The sequence below is a fragment of the Camelus bactrianus genome, chromosome 21, assembly GCF_048773025.1.
Source record: "Camelus bactrianus isolate YW-2024 breed Bactrian camel chromosome 21, ASM4877302v1, whole genome shotgun sequence".
Taxonomy (NCBI): Eukaryota; Metazoa; Chordata; class Mammalia; order Artiodactyla; family Camelidae; genus Camelus; species Camelus bactrianus.
In genome coordinates this window covers 9,553,864-9,570,411 of record NC_133559.1, presented here as the reverse complement: position 1 = coordinate 9,570,411, position 16,548 = coordinate 9,553,864, and the positions used below count along the sequence as shown (strand labels likewise).

General features: G+C 38.6%; 1 pseudogene; it reads left to right on the top strand.

Annotated features, from left to right (window-relative positions):
- The first annotated feature begins 10,693 nt into the window (after positions 1-10,693).
- Positions 10,694-12,337, top strand: LOC141574409 (Fc receptor-like protein 2; annotated as a pseudogene).
- The last annotated feature ends 4,211 nt before the right edge of the window (positions 12,338-16,548 follow it).

Sequence of the window (16,548 nt, the reverse complement as noted above, 5' to 3'; positions counted from 1 at the left end):
TCAAAGGTTAGTTCTTGCTGCTGTTGGAAGTATGCATAAAGAACCAGCCCTGCAGTGGGGAAATGTGTGAGTGACGCCTGTGGAATGCTGTAGGTGTCTGTGAGCTAGTTGTGATGCAGTTAGTTGCACTGGTGTCCCTTTGGTCCCCTCTGACAGCCCTATCTGCCACTTTCCTTGTTAGTCACAGAACACATGTCAATATTCCCTTTCAGTGCGTCCAATATCTGATTTTTTTGGCCCAACACTGTGTTGGAACTTCTCAGATGGACTCAAAGGCATTCTTGTTCTTGGGGGATTGTCTAAATTGGTGGCCTTGGAGGAAAGACGGAAGAAAACTATTATTCTGCTATGATGACAATGTCACTCCAGTCCAATTTCTTTCTTCATGAGCTTTAACTTTCTAGTTCGTTTTGCTACAGTCTGTGAGTTCATTTGTCCAAAAGGTGCAAAAGCAGAATTTAAGATTGATAGTTTACTTTTGCTCTCAGTAGTTTTAATATTTTATTCCATGGTCTTCCTGCTTCTATTGCTGCCTTTGAGAAAATTTCTCTCAGTTTAATTGTTGTTTCTTTGTAGTTAATCTGTCTTTTCTCACTGGTTAGTTTTAAGTCTATCTTTGGTATTATGTAGTTTCATTCTGATGTGCCTAAGTATGAATTTATTTTGCTTTAGATAAATGCTTCTCAAATCTGAGGATTCATGACTTTAAGCTTAGAAAATGCTTAGTTATTATCTCTATTATTATGTTGCCTCATCATTGTCTTAATTCTTTCTTTCAGAAATTCATATTAGAAGTTCTCTGGACCTTCTCATGCTATTCTCATGACGCAATTAGCTTTTCCAATTTTTCATGCCTTTATCAAGCTTGTGGCATTCTGGGCAATTTCTTAATCTCTATCTTTCAGCTATATCTACTTTATTGTTTAATCTATTTCTTTCTTATTTCAATGACTTTTAAAAATTCCTTTTGAGAGGTATTAGTAGCAAAATTTTAAAAGCATGGTTTCTGAAGAGGTGCCTGGATGTACATTTTGGCACCACCATTTACTAGCCCTGCAGTTTTGGTGAAATTAATTAACCTCTGTGTGCTTTTCATGCTTAAAATTGGGATAGCAATTGTACCCAATATATAATGCTATTTTGCTAATTATGTAAAAATCATTTATTTAAAATGCTTAAAAGTTTATTTGGCACGCATTAAGTTCTCAAAAATATTATTATTACCACTTTTCAAATTTGCCTTTTTGTTATTTAGAGTATTTTACTGTTATGGGCTTAATGCAGTTGACCCTTGAACAACGTGCATTTAAACTGGTTGAGTCCACTTACATATGAATTTTTTTCAATACATGTACTACTACATGATTCATAGTTGAATCTGTGGATGCAAAACTGAGGACATGGAGGGCCAATTGTAAAGCTGCGCGTGGATTTCAGGTTGCAGGGAGAGTTGGAACCCCTCACACCTGTGTTATTCAAGAGCCAACTGTACGTTATTATTTTAACAACCTTAAAATAGTTTAAATACATTTAATTTATTATAATTCTTTGTTCTTCTGAAGTTTTAGGTAGTTAAGCCTGTATTCATCATATATTTTGAATCTTGTTCCTCATAATTTTATGACTTTAGATTAAGAAGCTTTTTGTACAGGGTAGGAATTCCATGCACCCTGGGCTTCTGAGTGCATCTCTCAAAAGCCATTTTGTATTTGCTTCTTCTAAGCCCTGGGAAGTCACTGGCCCAGGACCAAACTGTGTGATAATTCTTTATTTGGAGTTTTCCAGGGAACACACATGAGCATGGCACAGTCTTGGTCTTTCATTATTTCAGAGGAAACTTAATTTTCCCCAAGTTTGTAAAACACAAGCTTAACTTGCCATCTATCCGTACTTGTGACTAATTTTTTTTCTCACCAAATTACTCACTTATTAAAATGAAAATTTGATGGCCCAGATTTTATGCAAAAGTTTTAGTTTCAAGTTTCTGCCTTTTGTAGGCCCAATTCCTAATTCCACATGGACTTAAAGTGTGAAGCATATAATTATTTTCTGTAATATTTTCACCCTGACTCCTCCCCAGGGAAGCTGTAATGTAATTTACATGTTTGGCACTCTGTTTTCACTTCCTTTTTTTTCTGTCATAGGGGAATTTCCCTTCTTACCTGCTTGGTTATGCATTTTAAAAATTATGTAAAATTTATCCATCCCTTAATGAATATACGGATGCTTTCTCTGACTGGGGATTATACCTTTGCAAACTGGGGAAGAGTTGTTAAGAGAGCATGTTAGGAGAGTGAGCAAAAACCCTCTGAAGGGAAATCAAGATCAAAAGCCTGGGTATAATTTGGATCTTGGCACTTGTTTATGTTTTGACACCAATAAGTGATGTTCAGCTGCTAGGAATTTACCCACAGGAAGCTGCTGTAGGTGGTGCTATAAAAGTGGGTATAGTCAATTATCACAGTTCCTCTTGGTAATTGTCTTTCCTGCCTGGAAAGTCATAACTCATCCACCTTCTGGAAAACCCACAAACAGAAAGTAGAGAGCTTCAGATTGAATTGTCTTTGATTGGTGGGGGCCTCTCTGCACCTGCTGTCCCCAGGGGGTCCAGGCCAGTTACCAGGAGGTGTTTTTACACATGGAGGGAGGACTGCTCCCTGGTGCAGATGCTGTTCAGTTATCTACCAAGATCCTCACTAAGTCCTCCTGTGCCTCTGTCTCCTCTCCGACTCCAAGACTGAGTTCACCTCTACTCACCACAGGAATAGTGATGCCTTCTTTAGAGAAGGTTTACAATAACTTCTCCCAACACTGAAGAAACTGGTACTTCTCACCAAGAACTATTTGAGCTCTGTAAAATTCCAGTATCCTAAAACAATCACTATCTGAAACTAAAACTTGCCCTTCTTTAATTGCCTGGAGCAAATATGTGGATAATTCTGTTAGAAACTGGATCTCTGGAGCATTTCCCTTTTCATATCTGCCAGGGAGGTAATGAACAACAGCTTCCAGGTATTTTTACTCAGTCTGAATTCCAGGCTATGCTGTCTGGCTTATGCAAGGCCCCAGCAGATATCTAAAAATTAATTAATTGCATTGTAGAAAATCTTCTGGGCAGAAGGGTTTGGTTCTGCCTGAATAACATCTGAGGAGTGTCTACATAGACAATGTCAGCATTTCCACTAGCCAATTCTGCTCCAGATGGTCTCCGATAAACATTATCACCTTCAAAAGTATATATTTATTATCCTGGACATAAAATTGCTAGGTCAAGCTCTATTCAACAAAGACATATCGTGTTGTTCAAGATTATTATAGTAGCTATTAAAATTACTACTACAGTTACTACCACACAATGATGATGATTATGAGTGTAACTCCTTCTACTGTCATGTGTGCAGCAATTACTTATGATGTATGATTTATACACATTATGACATTTAATTGTATTTAATTCTATAGTGACCTTGGAAACCCAAGTTCAGCCATATATATCCAGAGATTTCCAGAGTTTATCAGTCTTATTTTTCCACTCTAACTGTCCTAGAAATCAACTTCCTCAAACAGGAGACGTTATTTATTTTGTACTGAATTACATTTCATGAAGACTCTCTTTGTCTCTGTCTCAATTCTGGCATACCCCATCTTGGCACTGGACTTTGTGTCCCATGCAAAACAATGAATAGAGTTTACAGTGACTGCTTTTGCTCAGCATCTGAGATAGCATCCTTCTGTATCCACCTGTGAAATCTCCAAATCAAGAGTCTACCTGGTTGAGCCAAGGGGCTTTTATATCTATGTGTAACTCTGCTTCCCTCTGGTACCTGTGAATCCATCTTGCTGGTGGTTAAATATCCTTGCACAAGGGGTATTTTAATTCACTGGCCAAACCTACACACACACACACACAATTTCACTTCTGCTATTAAAATCTTAAACAATAAGTTACCTTTTCCTCTATTGAACCACTTAGCTTCCTAATCTCTGCTGTGGTCTCTAGTTTGCGTCCAAGTTTAGGTATGTTTCTAGTCTATGTCTATCCACATGCAAATGTCTACCATTTGCCAACTACAGAGCAGGACCCAGATGGAGCTTGTCAATCATCTTAGAGGACTCGTTGTCCCCACGGTGGCCTATCCTCCTCACTACGACAGCACTTGTCTCTAACAACTCATTATTTCTCTTTTCCACCTGCAACACTCACTTTCACACAAACCATTGCCATAGAGGACATGTAGAGATCAATGAAAGGATGTGAATATTTTGAAAAATCTTCTCAGATGTCTATGAAAAACTTATCCCTAGCACAAACTCCTTCATCATCTTTTGCTTGCTCCTCTCTCTGCTCTCTTCCTGAATTCACTTCCATCCATCAGAATCCTGTGCCCTCCTGGCTGGCCAGGATAAGGAGGAATTACACACCACTTAAGAACCCTTCCAATGGGCAAGGACTTGGTGGAAGCTTAGTGATCAACTCTGGTCCCAGGAAAAGAAGAACTCACCCTCTTCTAAACACAAATTAACTATTATACCTATGCAGAAAGTTAAAGTAGCATTGCTTGATATACTTTGAGATCAGAAAGGCCGTAAAACCCCCGTTTTAAAAATGAATCTTTTAAAAATACATAAATAGCATATATTTATTGTAAGAATACTAGAGAACACTGATAAGCAAAATGAGGGAAATAAAAATCACTTTGATTACATTATTCAGATATAATTACACAAACGCTTTGGTGTTTATTGTCCCAGATATTTTTTATTAGGGAGTGGGGGAGTAGTGTACAGCAGATAAATTGCATCTGCTTTTCTTAACAATATATCATGAGCATCTTTTATTGCTATTAAATATTCTTTTACAGAATCATCTTAATGGCAGCTCGGTAGTCCACGGTCTGACATATCATTTGCTTTTCAATCTGCCTTTGTTGGGTGTTTTTAGTGTTTTCTTTTTACATTATTATAATGATGTATCACATCACATCCATACATCAACATTTCCCAAAGTAAAACCACGTTTATGGTGAGTGATAATGTTAAGTATTCACCTGAACAGATGACATTTATTCTATGATTATTACTTCATTGTCAGTCAGTCCCCAGGTTACAAACATTTATGATTTGGGGATTTAAAGTTTTGCACTGCATAAGATCCAAAAGGGCAACTTGCATCTGCCCAGATAGCCTGATCCTGAGCAGATTATTATGTATGATATTTATGAGGACTCCATCTATCTAATCAGAATGAGAGTGATAATAGGCTTTGATACAATGCATGCTTTGCAGGGTGTGGCTATATTAGGACCAGCCTATGGTACAAAAGGCAATATGGATTAGAGAGAGGGAAAGGGACAATGTTTGCAATGATAGTTGCAAGTGTTTTGAATCTCAGTAAAATCCCATTCTACAAAGTTAGAAATTGACTAAGGAAAATTTCATATAAGAAACCTGAGCCATGACAACACTGCCCTTGTTATCTTAAAGAACATTAAGAGTCAATATATCATAGTAAAACATCAAAGTGTTTAAGGGCAAGACTATGGAACTGGACTGCCTGGCTTTAATTCCCGACTGTTAATTACCAGAAATTGATCATGTTGATCTTGATCAATTTACTTGCCTTTTCTGTGCCTCAGTTTCCTCAATTGTATAAAGGGGATAGCGCTGACTTCACAAGCTTACTGAGGGTATTAATAACTTAGAAAGCATAAGCCACTCCAAATCTATCTAATTCAATAACAGCCATGAAAGTGTTAGCTATTATCAGCGAAAAGATGTGGAGTTTCTCTGGCATTGAGAGGATCATCTTTAATTCTCTTAGCACATTCTGGAAAGAAGGCAGAGGTGAGAAGAATGAAATTGGAACATTCCTTAATACTATATTTAAAAAACTCAAAATGGATTAAATATCCTAAATTTAAGACTGGAAACCTTAAAACTCCTAGGGGAAAACAGGCAGAGCATTCTTTGACATAAATCAACAATTTTTTTGGATCTATCTCCTAAAGCAAAGGAAATAAAAGTAAAAAATAAAAAATAAAACCCAGATGGGACTTAATTAAACTTAAAAGTTTTGCACAGCAAAGAAAATCATTGACAAAAATGAAAAGACAATCTACTGAAAAGGAGAAAATATTTGCAAATTATATGACTGTAGAAGGGGTTAATATCCAACATACATAAATTGTGCATACAACTCAACATCAAAAAAGCAAACAACCCAATTAAAAATTAGACAGGAGAACTGAATAGACATTTTTCTAAAGAGGAAATGCATATGGTCAATAGGCACATGAAAATATGCTTAATGTCCCTAATTATCAGGGAAATGCAAATCAAAACCACAGTGAGATATCACCTATCAGAATGGTTATCATCAGAAAAGAATACAGATGTTGGTGAGGATGTGGAAAAAAGTAACCTTCATACACTGCTGGTGGGAATGTAAATTGGTATAGCCACTATGGAAAACAGTATGGAGGTTTCTTAAAAACGGAAAATAGAAGTACCATATGACCCAAGAATTCCGCTCCTGGGTATGTATCTGAAAAATAAAAACACTAATTCAAAAAGATACATGCATCTCAATGTTCATAGTAGCATCATTTATAATAGCTATGATATGGAAGCACCCTAAGTGTCCATCAACAGAGAAGTGGATAAAGAAGATTATATATATACACACACACACACACATATACACATACACACAAGGGAATACCGCTTAGCTATAAAAAAGAATGAAATTTTGCCATTTGCAGCAACATGGATGGACTTGGAGGGTATTATGCTAAGTGAAGTAAGTCAGATAGAGAAAGACAAATATGTACGATACCACTTATATGTGGAATCTAAACTAGTGAATATAACAAAAAAGAAACAGACTCACAAATACTAGTGGTTACCAGTGAGGAGAGGGAAGTGGGAGGGGCAATATAGGGGCAGGGGATTAAGAGGTACAGACTATCATGTATAAAATAAATTACAAGGATATATTGCACAACATGAGGAATGTGGTCAAAATTTTATGATAACTGTAAATGGAATATAGCCTTTTAAAACTGTGAATCAATATTGGACACCTGTAACTTACATCATATTGTACAGCAACTATACGTCAATAAAAAAGAGTTCTTCTACTTCCCTATTTTGCTAATTATACAAAGCTTGCTTTGAAAAGCAGTTTTCATTCCTGCATGGGAGGCTCAGCTGGTGGCTGAGGGAGCATCTTCTCAAAGAGCTGAACCAGGCTTTCAGGCTGTTATGGTCATTGCCAATCAACTTTGGTGAGTTAATTATTTGATTTAGAACTGAAGTGGAAGCAAGGTGAGATCTCCAGCTCCTGAGAGGTCTAAGGACTTATCAGAATCCAGGGACCAGTACGAATGCTCAGGTCTCTGCTTCCAGGTTCGATTTCAAAGGCAGATGCAAAACAGTGGCCCCAAGTAAATCATATTGCACTGCATCCTAATTCTTAATGTTCAAGACAAGCCACCTTAGCATTTGTCGATAATAAATTGAATGAATGAGTGAATGAATCTTTTTATATCCTGGATCTCAGAGAGCAATATGTTCTCATAAATAAATTTGTCATGATTTCAAAACTTCATCCTCCTCCATAAAAACTATTTAGTTATCTACAAGATTTTGGTTCAACAGTTGCATTGAGACCCTTTGCTAATGTTCCTGTGCTTAGTCGTGGGCTATGAGGGAGGGGAGGGCTGCTGCTGGGAAAAAAGATTCCTTTCTTACATTCAGTAGGTACTGAATATTTATTTATTTAAAAAAAATTTTATTGAAGTACAGTCAATTGCAATGTGTCAATCTCTGGTGTACAGCACAATGTCCCAGTCATGCATATATGTACATATATTCATTTTCATATTTTTTTCATTAAAGATTATTACAAGATATTGAACATAGTTCCTTGTGCTATACAAAAGAAACTTTTTTTAAAAAACATATTTTTATATATAGTGGTTAGCATTTGTAAATCTCAAACTCCCAAATTTATCCCCTCTCATCCCCTTTCCCCGGTATAAATATTTTTTAATTGAGTCAAAGGACTGACGCATAAACCATGACCAGAGAAAAGAGATCAATTCAGGTTGTCTTCAATTCTCATAACTCTCACTGGGTATGTTTCATGATGAGCTCTTTGCAACATGAGACCATGTTATCATGTAGCAGTTTGTCTACCCCTTGAAAAGCCTGGGTGAGAAGGCAGTTGGTGGGGGAGAGGAGAAAGAAAATGAAATGGAGAGAATCACTGAACATCTAACATCCGTGGGACTATGCATGGGTCTGCAACTCCCCTTGTGATTGTAAAGTAAATAAAGGTCAGTTGTATGTTTGAGGGAGACTGAATTGTTGGTGATAATGGAGTAGGGGCATAGAAAAGGAGGGAGAGATGAAAAGTTTTTGAGCAATGTAGCAGAGTAATGTATATTTCTTAATTGTGATGCAAATGCTCTATGCTAACCTTGGAGTTTTGATCCCCTCACTGCTCTGCTCAGTGAACAGGCGGGCAAGCTATACCGTGTCTTTGTTGTTGGTAGTCCATGGTATATCAGTCACATCTGTAGAGATGGATGTAGAAAGACTGGGGAGATGTCTCAATGTCATTGCTCCCCTGGGCCAACCTGCTCCAAGGTCACAGTCTGCTTCCGACCCTGCCTTCTTGGCTGGGTAAAATTAAGACCTGTCCAGCCTTCCCAAGGCTCCAGTGTTTACCTCCTTCTTAAAATGGCAGGTGGAGGCAGGGAAGTGACATCTGAAAGAGGATGTGCAGAGTGGACAGAAGGGTGATTTGGAGAGAACTGTTTTCCTGGCCACTGGACCATAACTCTTCAACGTTGTTTTGCCTAACATCCTCACAGCTCTGAAAACAGTTATTCTCTGAGGAAATTGCCTAAGAACTTTTTTCTGGTCAGAATGACCATGCATCTATCATTGTTTCTCTGGCTGTGGCTCAGGAGTCAGCAAACTTTTTCCATAAAAGGACAGAGAGTAAATATTTTAGGCCTTTTGGATCTCTGCTGTAACTACGTAACTCCATCATTGTGGCAGGAAAGCCATTACAGACTGTGTGTGAATGAGTGGGCACAACTCTACCCCAGTAACATGTTACCAGAACAGGCAGCTGACCAGCTCACAAGCCATGATTTGCTAGTCTTTACTCTAGACCATTATTTAATTCTGGATTTTTTTTTTTCATACGTGTGATACTTTCCTAAAGTTGTGTCTCTAAAGCTAATTTCACCTCAGTCTTCTTGATTTAAAGCTGTGCTCAACAAAGGAGGTAAATGAAAACAATATTTTATTCTCTGTATAGAAAATCCACATGAGCCAAGACTAAATCTGAGAAAATGGAGAGTTGTTTCCTTGCTTATCCAATGAGAACCATCAAGTCAAAGGGGCTCTGTGGGCTCTAAAGAACTGTACTGGGACAAACAGATCCCTGTCTCACCTTTAATTGTGAGACATTAACGGAACAAGAATGTATAGGAACAGCCACAGGAGTTTTGGCCTGGAGCTTTCTCAGGAGAAAGACTCCGCTCTTGCATTCACTCCATCCCAAGAGTAATCTTTAGTGACTGACTCAAAGGTTCAGTTAGCCAACTACAGCCCTGAGCATGTGAGGTTGTCCATCACACGTCTTTTTAATAGCATCTCTAACCATGACTCAGAATATTTCCTTCTTAGCCCTGAAAGCATTCTCCCTGGGAATTTTTTCCAGCCTCTAGATGAAGACTCTACTAATGGTTTAAAAATTGGCTTGATTGTAGGTCCCAAGGCCAAGTCTCCATGGGATCTAGTCTCTATCTGTGAAGGAGGGCAAAATTCTTGAACTAAGTTAATTGATTCTGCAACCCACATTTCTGCTCTTCCAATTTTGTTAACACACACACACACACACACACACACACACACAAACACAAACACACCAGATTATCCTTAATGTTCAAAAGATAAATCTGGTTCTCCACCTGTAATGGTCAGTAGCACACTACATATTTTTCTTAAAAATTATCATCTCAAATTCCATAAGCTTCCTGTGGTATTTGGCTCTGAATCTGCAGTGCTATTTTAGGAGGCATCTTTTACATGACTGACCTCTGCTTCTCCACACTTCATATCCAAATTCTAGCAGTCATGGTACAATTGAACAGTGATAGGCAGAATATTTTTATTTGAGATATGACTTAGTTCCTCACCTTGAGGTCAAAATCCTCAACTATTATCCTAAAATATAATGCAGATGTCACAAACACAGAACATAGTCTGGAACCATAAATGAGTGACGAGACAGGGTGGAAGTTAGAGAATCCCTAGCCAATCTAAGAAGAGCAGCCTTGGGGGAGGACGTTTGTCTTTGGCAATGACTTTTTTTCCTCTCTATAATCATTCACCTAAGAACTGAACCTTGGATTAAAACACATCTCTACCTCCTTATACATTGAATGGATGGGCAAACATTTTTTGAAAACATTTAAGTGGAAAGTTCTGACAATTAAAAATACTGGATCATATTCCAGTTACCGGCTTATTCCCCAGTTATCCTGGCCACTTGGTGGTTTCATCTAGCAGGGTAAGAAGAAGGAACAGAACATGAATTTATAACACAGTGTAGTGTCTTTAAAGACTGGATGAAAGCATAGGGGGTGGGAAAGCACAATGCTCACTGAGGACAATGGTCCCCTGTGTGATGTCACCAGTGGAGAGAACTAAGGAGCAGGAGCCTTACCAGAACACCCTTCATCCATGTAAAGAGTTATATTTACTTTGACATTCCCTTCAATGGACTGAATGCTTTAGCCCACTCACATGTTAAAACCGTAATCCCAACGTGATAGTGTTTGGAAGCGGGACATTATTTGTGAGATAATTAGATCACAAGGGTGAGAATAATGGAGGACTTGTTACTGGTATTGTTATGAGGAACAGAGCCTTTTCAAAGGTAGGACTAGTACTACCGGTGACCCTCTGCATTCGATGCAAAAGGTGTCGGTCTGCACAGTGACTCATCCCAAAAATATGTTTCCTCTCTCATAGAGTGGATGATTCATCATAATTCTTAAATGATTGCTAGCCATGGAATTAGCCAAGATCAGGGTTAGGACTTGCAAGTGTCCACATTCTTCAAGGATAATTACCATGGATTCCTTACCTTTGTATACTTATAATATATTACATAGGCAATACTCATATTCCCACTCCTGGCATTAGAGTGCGAAATAAGTCTACCTTCTGGTTCTGAGTCTTTCATAGTCAGGGTTCTCACATATCATCTTCTATTCATTGAGAAGTCCCAGTCTCTCATGTAAGCTTAGATACCAGGTCCCTGGGGGATGAGTAGTTGAAGCGGGGAATCTCATCCTACTCTGCTCAGTGGCTGATGGCACAGGAAGCATCACATTTTCCTGGCACAGAGAGGCCACAGGAATGAGTCTGGGAAAGAAGCCCCAGCATTCCCTGTCAGCAGAGCTGGAGACCCCAGCTGTGAAGGAGAGCAATGATGGCCATATTACTGTAGAGCTGACAGTGGTCATGATCCCATCCAGAGCAAGGTGGTGAATATCCCATGAGAAAAAGAGCTACACTCTCATCCATCTCAGACAGAAACCCCCAAACCTACAGCCAAGAATCATGGGGAAACTCCAGCAGATCCCAGCGATCAGTGTGGTGGAGAACCAACAACAATTTAAGGGTGGGTTACCTTAGCAAGTTAAGCTGTTGATATCTTTCTCTTCATGGAAGAAAACACAAAGGGGGCTGGATTGGCATTAGAAATAAATAAGATGAGAACAACACATGACCACGCCTCTGGACAATAACACAGAGTTGATATCTCCCCAAATTTCCAAAGACATTGTTGAGAAAACAACCTCTGATTTGCTCTAGGTGGGATACGAGAGTGGAAGGAAGACACGATGACCAAGGGGCCAGGCCCTTTGTTGAGATGCTGGTGGGGAGTCTGTGAGTCTAATGCAGCGTCACAAATCCTCTCTGATAGCCCCCTTCCGGTCTGTTAGTTCCAACATCTTGTCCTGTCCTCACCTTCAGGGCTCCCAGGACCCAGGCTGTGGTGTGGGAGGTGGTGGAAATTTGCTGTGAGACTTGGAGCTGCTCCCACATGTCCCACAATCTTGTACCAGTTTCAACATGAGGACATCACCCTGGGAACAGCTCAGCACCCTCTGGAGGAGGAGTGTCCCCCAACCTCTCTCTGACCATGGAACATTCTGGAAACTACTCCTGTGAGGCTAACAATGCCTGGGGGCCCAGTGCTATGACGATGCCACTCTCTATCTCTGGTGGGTTGCTGGTCCCTTGACACTGGAGTCATATTATTACCACTGGCTTTGTTCCAGCCATCTTTATTGGTACCATTTTGGGGTTTCAGAAGATAGGTGGATGCCTGCCCTGTGGGAGAAATTAGAGGAGGTGATCTACGTGCCTTATTACTTTTCTTGTCTCCACACTAACCTGAAAAGTACACACTATACTTAAATAAAGTTACATGAATTTATACTTACCATTCCTGCATAGTATTGGCAAAGATTCAAGGGTCCAGTACTGATATAAATTGGATTTGTGGTGGGAGGAGAAGCAAAAAGAAAACCTTTAAAAACCTAATCAATTATTTTCATGCTTCACAATTTTCTAAGGTTCCATGCAGTGGGTAATGTTGCCATGTTACTAATTTCACAATATGTCATTTTCCCCTGTGTATAGTCACTTGAGACTAAAACCATTAACACATTCCTCCATGTTTGACTTTTAAATTAAAAAGTCCAGTAACTAAATATAAGTTAATAATTTTCAATAGACATAATTAGCTTATATGCAACGGAATAAAATATAATAAGGAGCTATATCTAAATAAATTAAAACAACTTAGTACATTATTGTGTATTATTTATCAGTTTCTTCTCAGTTACCGTACTCATAACAAGAGCAGTGACTCCTTTTTGAATTCTTGGATCTATTATATGTATCATGAGGGGCCACCCTCACCCAGGTGTCTGGTGGTTGATGCCGGCTGTGGGTTGGGACCTCAACCTGGGTTGCCATTTGGCACATGTATGTGTGATCTTACAATGTGGTCTGAATTTCCTTGTAACGTGCTGGCGTTGGGGTAGTCAACCTTTTTACATGTTGGCTTAGGCTTCAAAAAAAGAGCGTGATAGTGAATCTACAACATCTCATCAACTAATTTACAAATTATGCAGTATCCCTTCCACCAAAATTTTATTGGGTCCTAGTGCCTAACGAGCTTGCCCGGATGCAGGACGAGGGAGCATAAGACTCCACCTCCAAACTGAGGAACCATTGAAAAATTTACAGCCAATGACTTCTTTGATAATTTATAATATTGCATTAGCTTCAGGTGTACAGCATAGTGATTTGGTTATTATTATTTCAGATTATATTCCACTATAGGTTACTATAAGATATTGAATATAATTCCCTGTGTTACACAGTAGATCCTTGTTGCTTATTGACTTTATGCACAGTAGTTTTATATCTGTTAATTCCACACTCCTAATTATCCCTCCCTCCCTCTTCCCTTTGGCAACCATAAATTTGTCTTCTACGTCTGTGAGTCTGTTTCTGCTTTGTATGTAGGTTCATTTGTATTACTTTTTAGATTCCACATAGAAGTGGTATCATACAGTATTTGTCTTTCTCTGTCTGATTTCACTCTAGATCCCTCCAAGTGGCTGCAATATTCATTCTTTTTTATTTTACAGCCATATTTCTAAAATTTCCACACACACCAACACGAGTTTCAATGCATGCCTCCTAACCCCCCAAGACTATGTTAAAGAACACGTCTCTTAGCTGCCCTCCAAGGACTTGGCAAATGTCCTTTGGAACAAGTGGTTTCAGAGCCAAGTTTATGTCCCTGAACTCCTTTCTTCTCTGATCTTGTCTCAGAAATTCTTCACTATCTTATTATCTCTTCAGTATCTTTAAATAGACTTTTAAAAGTATTTTGCCCAGCATTTCTAGTGATTCTGAGAAGAAAGGTTAGTTCAATTTCTTCTTCCGTCATTACTGAAAACATAAAAGCATCCACCTTTTATAACCAATACTTTCATAAAGCTGCTGTGTGCTTAGCATTTTCAGCATGACTGTATCTCCTTGCAGTATATTATTTTTAAGACCAAGAATTTAGAGAGTTCCTCTAAGCGATAATTCATAACTGATCCGTAGAAATATTCTACTAGCCAAAAAAAAAATGTTACCAATGACCAATGATTGGATCTGTTGTGTATGGCAAGCTTACATATATTAACTGTAATTATAAAAAAAATAAAATTTAAGTGTGTATTACTGTCCGGGATTAACAATCTCAGAGAAGCAGTTTGCCATATTCACAGGAGACGGGACAGCTAAGACCAGAATCTATATTTGTCTGAGCACAAAGCCTCAAACCTGACTTTCTTGCAACTCTGGACTTTATTTTACTCTTATAAAAACTTGTAAATTTCACCCATTTTAGTAAAATGTCATTTATTAATCTATAAAATACAAGACAACGTGGAGTACAGCTGAACTGCAAGGTATAATTTAAAGCTGTTGCAAAATTGCTTCCTTAGACTTATCTATGACCACCAAGTAAAAGAAGTTTGGAAATTCGACAATCTTTTTCCATGTAGAAAAAATTTAATCCAGTTTTTTTTCTAGTCTAATGTAAGCTATATTTTTTTAAACAGACGATCTAAGACTAAGATACTGTGATATTACACCAACTGGATCCTTCTCTGCTTCTCTAGTCCCCAAATAACTTTCCCAGGCTCTCATTCTTTCGTAGAACCTCCTGCTTCATCTCTGCCTTGCTTTTTTTGTGGATGAGATGAACTTCCAGGACCTTCTGTATGTATAACCAGCTCTGTTTTCTCATCCACAAAGTAAGAAAATAAATTTACCTCAGATCTATCCCAGGACACACCTGACCTATCTTCAACTCTTCTAGGCTTACAAAAGGGGAGATTTATTGTTTTCCATGAAGACAGCACAGAGTGTCCGAGAAAGGGCAAGTGCCCATGTGAAAACACCTTTTGAACCTCCTGTTTAGTCACCTTTGCTATCGCTCTGCTGGCTAAAGTTAGTCTCAGGCTTATGTCCAAATGTGAGTTGCAGAGAAGAGTGAAGGGGAAGACTGAAGGAGAAATGGAGAGGATGAGTGACAGAGGGAACCAGAGAGGTGCCAGGAGTCCTGGTATGAGTCTTGGAAGGTGGTACAGGACGGCCAGGCTGCAGTGTTAGTGACTGTACTCCCCTTACTGTTCATTTTATCCTCGTGACTCACTTTTTTGGTAACTGGCAGTTCGTATCTCCTAATCTCCCTCACCTGTTTCAGTAGTCTCCCCACCCACCCTCCCCTCTGGCAAACAAATATTTGTTCTCTGTGTTGATAAGACTGTTTCTGATTTGTTATGTTTATCTATATGTTTTGTTGTTTTTTTGATGCTACATATAAGTGATATCACACACTATTTGTCTTTCTCTGTTTGACTTATTTCACTTAGCATAATACCCTCTAAGTCCATCCATGTTGTTGCAAATAGTGAGATTTACTTCTTTTTAAAGGCTGGTTAATATTCCTGTGTGTGTGTGTGTGTGTCTGTGTTTATACACCACATCTTTAGTCATTTATCTGTTTATGGACACTTAAATTGCTTCCATATCTTGGCAGTTGTAAACAGTGTAGCCCTGAGCATTGGGATGCATGTATCTTTTTGAGTTAGTGTTTTTGGGTTTTTTTTGTATATATACTCAGAAGTGGAATTGCTGGTTTGTATGGTAGTCCTTTTTTTAGGTTTTGAGAAACCTCCATACCACTGTCTATAGTGACTGCACCAATTAACACTCCCACCAACAGTGTACGAGGGGTCCCTTTTCTCCACACTGTCGCCAACTTTTGTTATCTGTGGTGTTTCTGATGATAACCATTCAGACAGGCGTGAGATGATATCTCATTATGTTCAATTTGCATTTCTCTGAATATTGCGGATTTGAATATCTGTTCATGTGCCAGCTGGCCACCTGTATGTCTTCTTTGGAAAAGTGTCTCTACAGGTCTTCCACCAATTTTTTAATCAGGTTGTATGTTTTTTTTGATGTTGAGTTGTACGAGTTATTTGTATACTTTGAATTTTAACCCCTTATCAGTCATATCATTTGCAAATATTTTCTCTCATTCAGTAGGTTGTCTTTTTCTTTCCTCAATGGTTTCCTTCACTGTGCAAAAGGCTTTAAGTTTAATTAGGTCTCATTTGATTATTTCTGCTTTTATTTCCTTCGCCTTAGGACGCAGATGCAAAGAAAGGCTCACTAAGCTGCCTTCCTGAGTTTTCTTGTAACGTGTTGAGTTTCTTCATAACAGCTATTTTGAATTCTTCCTCAGCTAGATCACAATATTCCATGACTTTAAGTGTGGTTCCTGGAGAATCGTCATTTTCTTTTTGTGATACTTCAAGGTTCTTCCTGGCACTTGATGGGTTTTCTTCTGCTGGCCCATTTGAAGTAGCAAAC